A 13,317-nucleotide genomic window follows, 5' to 3' on the forward strand; every position below is an offset into this window, starting at 1 on the left:
GTTTGCGCGCATCCATGCGCGCGCTCCTACGTGTTACATCTATGTATATAATAGTTATATAATAGTTATATATATAATAGATATATAACAGATATATAATAGATATATAATAGATATATAAATATATATATGTGACAATTTTGATGCATTATTTACATTTAAGGATATTGGCACTTTTTTGCGATGCCTTTGCAGCATCGGAGTCTCGAGATTCCATTTTTTCGCCCTTACATTCCATTGATTTAAATCTCCATACAATGGGTGGGGATTAATTCCCGAGATCGCGCTCTTCCATCTCAATTCGAAGACGCATAGCTCGAGCGGACTTTGCATATAATCGACCGTTATTGAAGCTATTGAAGTCGGTTCACGGCCGTCGGTGCGCGATTGAATTGGAGTCGAAAGACGCGGTTATGATCGAGAGGCCCTTCCCTCTCCTCTCGCGAGGTCCAAGGCTAACGGGTCCGCGATCGAATTTATTTGGCGGAAAGGCCGTCGCGATACCTCAGGATGATCCGCGTATTTACGATGCCGTGCGCAGGAGACTCTCGCTTCCCACGCCGGAATATTACAAGAGAGAGACGGCGGTTACACGCGGTTACATTATCTACGACGTTGCCGGAAACGTTGTCGACATTTTTGTCTACGGTATACCTAACATGGGCGTAGCCGCCACGCCCAGGCACAAAACGCAACAATGCTCGATTTCCGAAAAAGAAAGAAAAGGAGAGAGAGAGAGAAGAAGGTGGAACAAAGTCACCAGCTGCAGTTTCGACTGTAGAATCGAGGTTAGTAGTCTGTCTGCCATTGCTAACTGCCATTTGGCGCTATTGGATTATAACAACAATGTTGGCTCTTCTCTCTCTCTCTCTCTCTCTCTCTCTATCAGCGTGTGAAACATGTGGGTGCCGGTAACGCGGTCGCATTTGATCGATATTACAGAGTTGTCAGCTTACACACGCACATTATACAAGGCTCTTCTGCGCGCCATTTCAGCATTTGTCGTTCTAATATTTTTTACTCTACGCGATTTTCAATTCCCCCCGATAAACTAGATATTTTTGTTATTCGTTTAAAATAAAATTGTATTTAAATCGCGATGGAATTTAAGTTCACACTCGCCAAACGACTTTTTTCCCCTCTCTCGAATTACTTAATTGCGACTTTGGTTATTTATATCGGCGATTTGATGCAGCGGCGCGGACAATAGGCGCGAACAATGATAATTGTGCGCGAGGATCATCCGGTGTAGGAACAAAACGCTAAACACGCGTAACGTAATCTCGTTAATATAGTCGATCGATTTAAAATATTTCCGCGAGATTGTTGGAAACAATCGCGTTACATTTGTTGTCGCATGCTCCATAATTTACGAGATGTTTGATAATTTAAAAATTGAACATGCTACTCATTCACTGATACTTTATTATTATATTTATTGTGAGTACAGCGTGACCACGATTCGCCAGGCGAGCCGCGGCTGGTCAAGAATATACACTATAATTTTATCTTGGATAATTCCGCGTCACAATGTTACGTAATTATGTAACTTAATTTCGTAGACTCGTTACTAGCGCTTGGTTTCCTGAGCTATCTGTTCGAGGATGCGATACATACTGACTAGTCGCTTCAATTGCTTAGAACCTCGGGATATTGAGCCAGCCAAATCGAACGCGTCAAACGCTCCGATCTATTCGCGGCAAATTTAACTCCAACAACATTAACACCCACATTTTCATACGAATCTACCCTCGCGTTTCTATTATTCTAGATAAATTCGCGGGTTGAACAGACATCTATTAATCATGCGGTTTCGCGAGTATCGCGAAACATGTGCATTGAATACACGCGCGATATAATTAAATAACCAAACTATACAATTATTATAATATTAAATGTGTGGGCTGCGCGTAGGCCGCACAATTTCACTCGCTTTAAACCCCTTGCGGTCCCGCTGCGAGCGCCAAAGAATATTAGGTCAAATTTGTGCCGATCGATATTCGCAGCCACAAGAGAGAAAGAGAGAGAGAGTCAGAGGGGGGGGGGGGAGACAAGCGAGGGGTTGCATCGGGTCCACCGAATCGCGAGTACTCTCAGTTTCTGGGAGTGGTGCAACAAGTAGTAACGGTGTTTATATCTACGTCTGCGCTGGCATCGGTGCATACACGTGCACACACACACACACGCGCGCGCGCCCCGCTTATGTATGTATATAAGCGCGAGTATATAGGTCGACGGCGGCAGACGGGCTTTAAAGCGGCTACCGCCGAAATTTTCCGAGCGGGATGAAAGCGCGGGGTTCCGGGTGGCTCGCTCGCGATATATACCTATATGCATGCATATATGTATACATGCACGTATGTATGAATAATACGTACATGCGTGTGTTACATCTCGCTTCCGCGTGTCGGTGTTTGTATGTATGTACGTATACAGTCGTTCAATGTCGGAGCAGTTTTGCAGCTTGGTGGGCGGGAAGGGAGAGGGGGGGGGGAGAAAAGAAATAATACAATGTTTTTTTATTTATGCGCGTCCACGGTCAGCCGGCTTGTAATTGCCTAACCGCAAAAGTTCGTTAACGTCGATGATAGAAAGAAACGCGCCGAAATATCCGTTTCAGTCGCCGCAGTCAACAGATGACGATATTATCGTGTTTATCGGGGCATCGCGTTTACGTAAGTTAGGCTCGCGTTGTGGGAAACCGATAGGGTACACAATAACAATTAATTCTTTCATGGGGCAGTTTATAACTTTCTCTCGGGTACGATAAAAATTGATTAAAATGCGACATCTGTCTATTTTAAACGTATCTTGTGAGATGACGAGAAGGATACTTGATTTAGATAAATATTTATTTACTTGTATTTATATTTATTTATTTATAAATACAAATAAATAAATATTTATCTAAATCTATATAATAAATATAATTATATTTACTTATTTCGAAATAAATAAATATAAATGATTTAGATAAATATTATTTTTCTTAATAATTAGCTTTAATTGCAAGAGATTAACGCGCATTTAGAAAAAGGATTGAATAAAACTAGATAAATTTACATCGACTGGAAATTTTTTAATGAAAAGCATACACATATCGTATATACCTTTTAAATATTAAATATTATTTTACCGTTAAATTTATTACATTTAAGCATTTATTGCAGATATAAAATGTAAATTAATTTTTAATATTAAATATTATTTTATTGATAAAAAAAAAAGAGTTTGTTAATGATACAGGGGAAATTGACTAAATTTCTGCTTATTTTCACTGAATTCTTTTTCCGTTAAGCGATATCACATTATCTCGTTTCACGCGACTTTGCATTTTATTAATCCGAAATAAACACGACATTTTTATTTATCCCGCTTTAGGGATAAAATATCGGTAAATACAAAACTACGACAAGCGTTTCCAAATAAAGCGCGCGTAAAATTTTATTTTTACGCGTTACTTTTAATTTTTGCGCATTAATAATTCGCGCTACATTGAATTTTTACTCGCAAAAACGCGAACATCAGATGCCAGCGGTTTCCGGTTGATCGCGCTATCCGGTGAACAATTAAATAACCGTTCTTTCTAGCCTGGACGATATTTGCGAAATTGATTGTCAAAATGGCGGTCGGGTTTAAAGAGGTATTACGAGAGATAACGTTAAATTTGCAAGGGCGCGTGAAATAATTTCCCAATAAGCGATCAAAGAGACGTGAAACAAAGTTTACATTGTACCGTATTTTCGCTACATTGAATGCGTTACACACGTACATATATATTATACATATATGCGGTTTCTGTCTGCGTATGATTTTCGGAAAATTGGCCGTTAATAACCATAAAATCCAGTTAGCCAAATCTTTTCGCACATGAATGCGGCGATTGAACGGTGCGTCGCGTTAAATATCTATTAACTTCCGGTTTAGTCATGAGTTGATAATTTGAACGCCCGGCTTAAGCGATTTGTTCCCGCCGAGTTCATATATTTTGTCGTGCGTATTATTAATACATCTATTAAACGTGCACCGGCTACGTCCTACGTATTTTTTAGCGATTAGTATATATTCGTCGTATTTAGTGCTTTCCATTCCCACACTCCCCTTTCGTGCGCGCATAATTTGCGTATTTCATGACCATGTCAGTGGACACTATGTAGTTTTTTTTTCTTTTATAAAGAGAAAAACGCATTTTATGTATTGAAACAATATTACGCCGCTCGCGCAATTTTTTCCACGCGTTACTTTGGCTCGCACTTTGATCCGCATGAATCCTTTTTTGAACCCATCATGCGAAAATTTAAACCTTAATTAATTGGTGTGGTATAGGTTGTCAGGTATAGGTTGTCGCAATGCACGACTTTACCCCTAATTATTTACCAGCTCCGTCATGCGATTATTATTTTGCTCGTTTGCGGTACGTTTGTGAAGTTTTCAAAAAAAAAGAGAGGGGGAGAGAGAAAATGATACTGAAGGATTATGTATATGTTGTTTCATAAAATTACTTTTTTATTAAAAAGCACTTTTATATGTGCCAAGAATGTTTTTGTAGCAGATTGCAATTGCGATTATTGGAATCTGTCTGAAATAACATGGAATATATAATTTGTGTACAATAATATTTCTAGAAATTTTTTGCTTCATCAGTTAGTTTTTCTTCATCATCATTTTGTCATCGCAATTACTTTCAGGGATCTACAAAATTGTATTACAATATCACGAATATAAGGAATATGAAGAAGTTAAACTTTGATATCAAGTCAGATCAAGCAAACGAGTGAATATCAGGGAATATCAACATTTTTAAAAAGCATCATTTAATTTTTAAATTTGTAAAAAAATATTATTATTAAATTATTATTATTATTAAATATTATTATTAAATTATTTTATTATTATTTTATTTTATTATTATTATTTTTAAATATTATTATCAAATTATTTTATTATTATTTTATTTTATTATTATTATTATTAAATATTATTATTAAATTATTTGATAATGATATTATTAAATATTATTATTATTGGTAAATGTTTACTTTAGGTTACACAGCTCGAAAAATTTTTATTTTCGCATGTTGTAGAGGATACATTCCTAAGTAAAACACCGTTTGAATTTTGCGGCGGTCTCTGTTCGTTCCTGAGATATGCGATTTTGAAATTTTATACTTACTTGTGTCATCTTTTCGTTACATTCTAAATATGTTTATATTTTTCTGTTTACATTTACCGAGGTCATCTTTCTGAATAACTTTCAAAAGGTTTTAGCCGTTTGTTATTTATTAAATAGTTATTAACAAAAAAAGTTTCATGAATAGATTATAATTTTACCACGTCATGCATGTTTAAGAAGAAATATATGTAATTATACATAAAAAGGGCCCAACAATTTAAATTTATATAGAATTTAATACAATTTAATACAATTAAAAAATATCACAAATATATGTGTACACATATATTTGTGATATTTTTTAATTGTATTAATGTGTGTGTGTTTAATTGTATAAATGTGTGTGTGTACACATACATTTGTGATATTTTTTAATTGTATTAAATTACATTAAATTCTATATAAATTTAAATTGTTTACCTTTTTTTTATTAGAATATTTATATTAGAATATTAATTAGAAATAGCAAACGTAAACAAAAAAATATAAACATACAAGTAAAATATAATATGAAACCGTGATGAACAAATGTAAACAAAAAATGTAAATACATAAATAGGATATAACGAAAAGATGACATAAAAGTATGAAACTTCAAAAGTGCATATCTCAGAAACGAAAAGAGACCGCCACAAAATTCGAACGGTGTATTACTTAGGAATGTATCCTCTACAACATATGGGAAAATAAAAATGTTTCGAGCTGTGTAACCTAAAGTAAACATTTACCTTATTATTACTTATTATTATTATTATTAAATTATTATTATATCGTATAAAAAATATTGTATTTAATACGAAATTATTATTTTACATAAAATTCCATAAAATTACTTAAAAAAATAAAAAAAGCTATCAATTAATTTTTCACGTTGATATTCGTGGGTGATCTCTTCATCCATCTTGATCCAGAAGTAAACTCGTTATCGTGGAGAATCGAGCCGATAGAATCGCATAAATGAACGAGATGCGTCCTTTCGAGGAAAGTAGCGAAATTATTTCGAGAGCCGGGGTCGTTGACTCTGTTTGCGCTCGTGCCAGGCGCTTCGATATCGACTGTACCTACGCCAGCGTAGGTATGTAGATGACGGCGTACATATGTGCACATGGGTCGTTCCTCGCGCAACAAGTAGGTATCGCCAAAATATGACCGTACGCGACCGATATATAGAGAGGAACGACAGAGAGAGAGAGAGAGAGAGGGCGAGAACGAGAGCGAGATAGACGCGGAATTCGCGGCGGCTCCTCAAGGTTAGCGGAGGTCGCGGAAAAGCCTTTAGCTTTTAGCGATCCACGCCCTCGCGAGCGCCTCCGACGAAAATAGACGGAGCGATGATTGCCGGCAGAGTGGAAAATTGCCTTAATTCCGCGACGTGTAAACGAGCGCTTAAGTGTGTCGAGAAAGTTTTATGGGTTAACGTTGGCGTCGCGCCAGATCCCGAGTCGCTGGATTATTAATTGTTTGACGATTCATCCGCGTTAAATCGTACTTCCCTGAATTATTAACGCCCACGCTTGGCGGGAAGAGACGCTGCCAAAGTTTACGGCTATGAATGGGAGAGCGATTGCTGACATAAATATATATATGTGTCTCTTACTATTTTTATCATAATGCTTTAATCTTGTTTAATTGTCTAATCATAATCATCTCTCGCATTAATTCATATATTTAAATTTTATTGACCATCTGATTTTATTTACAAGGTATTGTTTCTAAAAGTTCATCACCTCCTGTAATAATATTTTTTATCTTATAGCGTCTGCTGATGTACATATCTTTCTTAATTATTTTCATTTTAATTAAAAATAAATTAGTTAAAGAATTTCTTTTCTATTTCTTTCCTATAAATAAATAAATAAATAAAATTCCTTTCGGGCAAAATTCAACGAATAATTCAATATAATCGCGTAATCGATTTTAGAGATGACGAATGAGATTTGAATTTTTGCTCTTCAAAGGTAAAAATCATTATTATTTACAATTTTATTTATTAATTATACACAATAATTCTATTATCATTTATATACAATAAAAAAATTTATACAATAATTTTTATTATCACTAGCACTTTTTTAATTAATTAAATGAGGAGAGAAACTACATCGAGATTAATTAATTCGCCTATTAATTTTCTAGTTGCCAGTGGAAATAATGTCCTCTCTGCGCGTCAGAAACGCGTTTCATTCGTGTCTCGTTGCGTTGTTGCTCCGTGCTCCCTTTTGGATGCTACGAACCCCGGGACTGACATTCCTCGCAAATCGCTGCTCGGTTTCGATGGTTCCCGTGCGCCGCCCGCGGTCCCACGATCCCTGGGATGATTTGAATGCGGGAGGCGAGCACAGTCGATCCCGGCGCGGGAACGCGACGCAGGCGGCAGACGGACTGTTAAAATAGTTTCGAACGTGGATCGAAGAGATCCACGTTCGCTCGCGACGTCGTTCCCCTACGTGCAAGCAACTTGGCGTATCGAAGCTGCGTTGTTTTTTATGCTGTTACGTCGAGAGTTTTTTTTATTAGTTTCTATTCGGAAACTGGGGGATTAGAATGACTCGAATCTTGTAGGATGGAGAAATTTTTGACAAATATGTCTCGATATTTATAAAAGAGATTCAATCTTTGAGACATTTATTCAAATTTTATTCAAATTGTTTTTCGTCGTCGGGGTGTCTATTTCCCGGAAAAACATGTAAAATCTGGAATTCTTAGGGATTTCTTTTGTGTCTGGAAAAATCAGGGAATTTTATTGGGAATTTTTAAAAAAATTCTGTCTTTGATAATTTTGCTCTTATATCGTAAACACTCAACAAGCTAAACTGCGTTTAAAATGTATTATGAATATCTATTTTCATTTATATATTTAATGTTTTAACAAAATATTAAATATGTAATACATATTCTTTAATATAATTTTTGATAAAACAGAATAAAGTGATAGAAAACAGAATGAAAAATTAATGCAAGTGAAAAATGTTTATCTTACTTAAAAAAAAGTTATTAACTTTTTCCAGTTTATATTTACAAATCTAATATTTTGAAACTTTGGAAGGTTTGTGTAAAAACGCATGCAATAAAAAATTTACTAAAGCCGCACCAAGAAAGTCTTCAAAATATTCTCTTTTTACTTGGAATTTTGAACAAATATACCTAGAAGCTCATGGATTTTTTTTACAAAATTCAAGTAGACACCCTGACTATGTCGAGAAAGTTTTTTATTAATTTCTATTTAACACTCTGGAAATAAATTAATTCGAATGGGTCTTTTAGGTCGAAGAAATTTTTCATTCATTCTTGAAAATATTCATTTATCATTATTAAAACATTTAATTATTTTTAAAATACTATTATACGAATGACGTCTCTTTCGACAATAAACGAGTATCAGAGTGAATTTTATTACCGAATTGAATAATAAAATCATAGAAAAGTTTCGGGCTCTCGAGGACGAATTTGCTCGTGGATTATTCATCGTTTTCGAAAAACGCGGAACGAGAACGAGATAACGGTGTTGTTTTTCTTCAATTAATCGATATACTCGAATGTAAATGCAATTCAACGCCTTCTAACGATACGCCTCCGAATAGATTAATATCGCAGAGAGGAAGAGAGAGAGAGAGAGAGAGAGAGAGAGAGAGAGAGAGAGAGAGAGAAACTATTTTTGGCTCAAGGGCGCAACGAGTGTCCCGTTGATTGCGACTCCGATTCGACACCGGCGAAGAAAGGTGACGTTTCGTATGCGAGACTCATAAGGACGAGCGTGTACACCTTACGTAATGCCAATTATATGCCGGTGCCTACAAGATACTTGGAAGTAAACATCGCTTCGTTACGGTGCGTTTATGCGTGCGTTATTCTATGTCAGCATACCTTGCACTTACGGTTACTGCAACGACTACGATGGCGCGAAGAGAGAACCCTTTTGTCCCAGATAGAGTCGCGAGTGAACGTATCCGAGGCGCGCGTGCAACGAACGGCCGTTTATGCACTTGACGTCAGAATAAAATAATAATATTCATGCACGCGATACACACATGTGGCTCTCTTTATCGCGAGATCCCGCGCGCGCGTCAGATCAGTCGCGCGGATCTCGCGCGAGCTAATGACATAACATCGCGATCGATGGCAATTTCGCTCCTGGAAATATACACCCTCCCTCCCCGAGCTTTCGAGTCGCCTCTTTTACAATCGCTCGCTTTTTCGATTCGCGAGTCACGCATTTCGTGTAACGCGACGGATTCGTCTCTAGGGAGATTTTCCGCGGCGAGGGGAGAAGGGTGGAGGGAGCGACAGGGAGGGGATACCGGGTGCACGCTTAATTACCGAAATATCGCGCTACATTTCGCAATTTGTTATTATCGAACGACAAGCTAGACGATTAATAAAACAGAGTACACTAATTAATAATAATTTGATTTGCGTAATGAGCGCACCGGCGCATTTGCATTTATTGACAAAGTCAATAATGATTTATCGATCTGCAACCGGCAAATAATTGTGGGGCAAATTAAACTGGAATTAGCGTAAAAGGGCCGCCCTTCCTCATTTTAATTAATTACCCTCGCGACAACAACGCGCGAGAGGCAAGGGAGCCCCCTCCCCCCTTCTCTCTCTCTCTCTCTCTCTCTCTCTCTCTCTCTCTCTCTCTCTTTCTCTTTTATGCTCTTTATAAGAAGTTACACAGTAAAAAATTGTGCGTCCATATGTTAAAATTTTCTTGTGTTACCACCGGTTACCACGTTTTGATTAGTACTTCAATGTAAAATTAACATACAACTGATATGTTATTATTTTTATAACGTTTTCATGTGTTACATTTATGTCAACTTCATGACTTGACACTTTGTATATGTCTCTTAGAAATAGAATATTATTTTGAGTATTTTTAACATAATCATTTTAAACAATCAACTGTCTCAGTTTAACATTCTAGGAAAAGTTAAAGTGAATCTTCAAATAATCTTGAACTTTGACATACAAAAATAATCAAATGTTTCTATTACAAATAATTGAAATTAAAATAATTATTATATGTTAGTGTCCTCAACATTTCTTACGAGTTATTGCAACTATTTTTTCATGTAATTTTTAATGAAATTGTATGCTATTTTTACATTACTCTTAAAGTCACGATAACAAAAATAAATGTAAAGTATCGTGTCAATTATTTAACATTTTTAGTTTGTCAATAAGTAACATATGTCGAATGAGTTATTTTAACTTAAAATTTAGAGTGGACTTTCTGAGACGTGTGAAAAATGTTATAATTAACATTTTATTTTTTACTGTGTACATGTATATCTCCCTCTCTCTCTCTCTCTCTCGACGAAAATATAACGTCGACATGCGCATTGTCGGCATTGAAAGACACTTAATGACTCGAACGCGCGATTGAATAACGCTAAATAAACAGCGAATTCGCTCTGCCACTGTATAATATATTTCTTAAAGTCATCTAAACCGGTCTCGCGAGGAATTTAATCTTTATCCGCGCGCGTGGTGAACCGCAGACCTGCGGTTTATCAACGGCGTAACGCGTCGACTTTACTTACATAAAAATACAGAGCGAGAGAGAGAGAGAGCTTCTCCGCTTTGAGTCGAAATATTTATATCGGCGAAGACGGTCGAACAAGGTGGAGCGCGATTTCGTGTAGCAATAAATTGCACAATTTTTTTCTCAATATTATTGATACGTACAAATTGATTTATCGATAGCTCGGCAACTTCGTAGATTCGTTGACGCGAGGAATCATCCTCCCAGTCGCGGAGAAGAGCCCGGCGTCATCGTCGTCGTCTCTTGGTCGGCGGATGACTTAACTAACGTGACGCGCGCAGCGCGAGCGACGCGATAAGCCAAGATACGGTCAAGGCCTTCGCGGATGCCGGCCTATCCGTTCCCTTTCCGACACGCTGCTACTGCTGCATGTGCACGCGGCAGTGCACATGCAGAGACGGAGAGAGAAGGAGAAAGAGAGAGAGTGAGAGCGCCGCTTTTCGTCTCCAAGTTCGCGGATGTTTGCTCGAGTCTACGAGAATGGACGTAACCACGAGAACAAACAAAATGTGGGAGAAAAGGAATTATTTCATTTCTGTCGAAGATATAAAGAGATGCATATTTTCGATTGTATCGTGCATTCGGAAAAAAGAGTAAGGACGAAATTCGTGTCTCGCACTTTGACGTAGATTTGGATCAAATGAATTTTTTTTTAATTATTTATTTCAATAATAAAAGGGTAAGATTACTTTTAATATCGAAAAAATATTGAAGATTCATACAACATATATATATATATATATATATATATATATATATATCTTTTTTCACTTGGTATAACCAGGAGGAAGAATCATTTTACCTTGTTAAAGAAAAAATTATTTAACACACATATATTGTAAATATTATTAATATTATATAACTATTATAAATATTATTAATATTATATAACTATCTAAGATATTATAGTATAAATATATAATATTAATATATTATATTATAATTAAGCATATTATGTACATCATATTATAATTATCTAGAATATTATATTAATAACATAACAAATAATATATATTAATATTCTTTATTAATATATAATATTAAAAAATGTATATAAATTAATTTTTTAAATATATATTGCATTAACATATAATATCTAAAAAATGTGCATGAAGGATAAGATAAAATTTGAGAGACAAAAGTCATATGACTTACAATTAGACATCTCGAAGATGTAAGAGACGACGAGACGCGTGCGCGTCCATTTGACGTTTCGCGTCGCAAATTCGGCGGAGGCCTTCGGCCTTCGAGCTGCATCGCGATTGGCCCGACTGACCCACTGGCACTGACCTTGGGCCTACCCGACCGACTGACGGACTGCAGCGGGGATCACGTGGCCCTCGTGCAGATTCGCCGGTCGGGGCCCGGCCCGAATATCCTCGAGGAAGCGAGACGGAAGATGGCAACTGCGACGTTAACCGCTCGAGTCTCAGGGCCGAGCGTTTGCATCGTCGAGTCTTTGTAACATCGAGCGGAGCGAATTCGCTTCGCGAAAAAGTGGGTACACTTCGTTGTCGTGCGAAAATGGAAACGAGAGAGAGAGAGAGAGAGATGGAGAGATTAATGTAACATCGTACGAGGAGAGAGAGAAATTTCGTTTGGGATTATTAATTTTTTACAGCCAACGCTCGGCGGGATATAATAAATTGCGAACAAAATCGGATTAAAAAAACGCGTTGTTCGCATATAAAGATTCATTCGCTTTCGGGCTGTTAATTTTCTCCCCCGCTCCCTCTCTCCTTCTCGTTACACATTCGAAGTTGAAACTGCATTTACCATGTGTATGAGCGTGTTGAGGTCCTTTGTCCGACTGCTGAAACGCGCTTTGACTGTTTCTCTTTTTTTTCCCTCTTCCTTTTTTATTTTACTATTAAGAAAAGATGAAATGGCTTTTGTGAAACATTCGCTGGAAGAATATTAGTTTGAAGTAAAATTCATTTTCATTGCTTCCAAAAACGTGCGAGAGACACATATAACGTTATGAAAAATTATCCTTTCTTCTCTCCCTTCATTTAATCCGCGCACAAATCGAGTTTCATCGAGTTTTTTCTTTTCCGGTCACTTTGTTGCTTGTACGACAAGCGATTGAATAATGCATAGCTCGAGATTTGTTAATTTATTAAAAAAAAAAAAAAAAAAGTACGCGTAGCAGCTTCCTCTGTTAAGAATTCTGTTTTCATTTTCAACTCGAACGGCATAATCATTTCCTATTGAAACCTATGTCTGCAAGCGCCGCCATCGCGTACGATCGTTCTCCTTTCTCCCTTTTTTTTACTCGTGCCAAATAAATAATTCATGCTTCTTTTCGCGCAATAACGTTTACCTCGTGGCCTTGTCGCGCTCCTTGATCTCGCCGGTGACGAGACAACTCGCTGCCGCGATCTCGTTGCTGTTCGAGGGCGCGAAATTCGGTAGGAAGGCACAAATCGAGATAATCATTGACAAGAGAGAAAGAAAGAGAGAGAGAGAGAGAGAGAGAGAGAGAAAAAAACAACGGACAAGAAAGAAGGACGAGGTCGCGGGCGATTATTTTCGGGCGCTTATGACGTTTACATGTGCGATAAAACATGCTATTTTTTTAGCCAGTGCAATTTTT

The 13,317-nt window shown here is 36.9% G+C and overlaps 1 protein-coding gene and 1 long non-coding RNA gene across 7 annotated transcripts in view; one reads left to right on the forward strand and one right to left on the reverse strand.

The window, feature by feature from the left end:
• The window catches only part of LOC145974447 (uncharacterized), a 112,891-nt gene extending 101,863 nt beyond the window's left edge, over window positions 1–11,028 (reverse strand). For all 5 annotated transcript variants that reach the window (XR_014439691.1, XR_014439689.1, XR_014439678.1 and 2 more), the window contains exon 1: window positions 10,865–11,028. This is a non-coding gene — a long non-coding RNA (uncharacterized LOC145974447). The remainder of the gene's footprint in view (window positions 1–10,864) is intronic.
• The window catches only part of Eip93f (Ecdysone-induced protein 93F), a 150,626-nt gene that overhangs the window by 13,882 nt on the left and 123,427 nt on the right, over window positions 1–13,317 (forward strand). The gene's annotated exons all lie outside the window — the stretch shown is intronic.

The sequence above is a fragment of the Camponotus vicinus genome, unplaced genomic scaffold, assembly GCF_025532165.1.
Source record: "Camponotus vicinus isolate PSW18456_S1 unplaced genomic scaffold, iyCamVici1.0 SCAF_1, whole genome shotgun sequence".
Classification (NCBI taxonomy): domain Eukaryota; kingdom Metazoa; phylum Arthropoda; class Insecta; order Hymenoptera; family Formicidae; genus Camponotus; species Camponotus vicinus.